Below are 559 nucleotides of genomic sequence, written 5' to 3'. Positions count from 1 at the left end.
GTGAGCAGAAGACTAAGACGTAATTGGTAAAACTGATTCTTATGCTATGCTATTTAAAAAGACGCTGTGGCTTTAATCATGATGGATGCTCTGTGTTAGGGGTAGCCAGAAGCACATCACAAGCAGCCACAAGAGAAGCAACTGTGGTAATGAAGTGACTGCTCTTGCACAAGTCTCCCGAGTGATTCTGGAAGTAAATACGCTAGCCCCAATCAACTTGTTCAGGGGATGGTAGTCTGGGCTGATAGCTTAACTGAAGCTTGTGAATACCCTGGGCCCAGCTAAACTGCTCCCAGATTCTTGACTCTGAGAAACTTTGTGCAGTAACATGTGATGAATGTTTTAAGCTGCTAAATTTTGGACCAATCTGTTATACAAATGAATAAACGAATGTGTGTGGATACTCACACACATCTGAATGATAATAATGTAGTTTATCTTTAATTTGCTGAAGAAGCTAGGATAATAAAATATGTTGAAAAAGCTCTATTAAAAATCTAAGATTTTAAATCTCAGCTGCCTTCTCAACATTTATCCTATTCAAGTTTAGTAATATAGT

At 38.1% G+C, this 559-nt stretch overlaps 1 protein-coding gene across 3 annotated transcripts in view; it reads right to left on the bottom strand.

Moving 5' to 3' along the window:
* GABPA (GA binding protein transcription factor, alpha subunit 60kDa) overlaps nt 1-559 on the bottom strand; it is a 29,914-nt gene that overhangs the window by 21,613 nt on the left and 7,742 nt on the right. The window lies entirely within an intron of this gene.

The sequence above is a fragment of the Condylura cristata genome, unplaced genomic scaffold, assembly GCF_000260355.1.
Source record: "Condylura cristata isolate star-nosed mole 26May11 unplaced genomic scaffold, ConCri1.0 scaffold00003, whole genome shotgun sequence".
Classification (NCBI taxonomy): domain Eukaryota; kingdom Metazoa; phylum Chordata; class Mammalia; order Eulipotyphla; family Talpidae; genus Condylura; species Condylura cristata.
The sequence above is the reverse complement of the archived record's forward strand: the minus strand, read 5'-3'. Positions and strand labels throughout refer to the sequence as shown.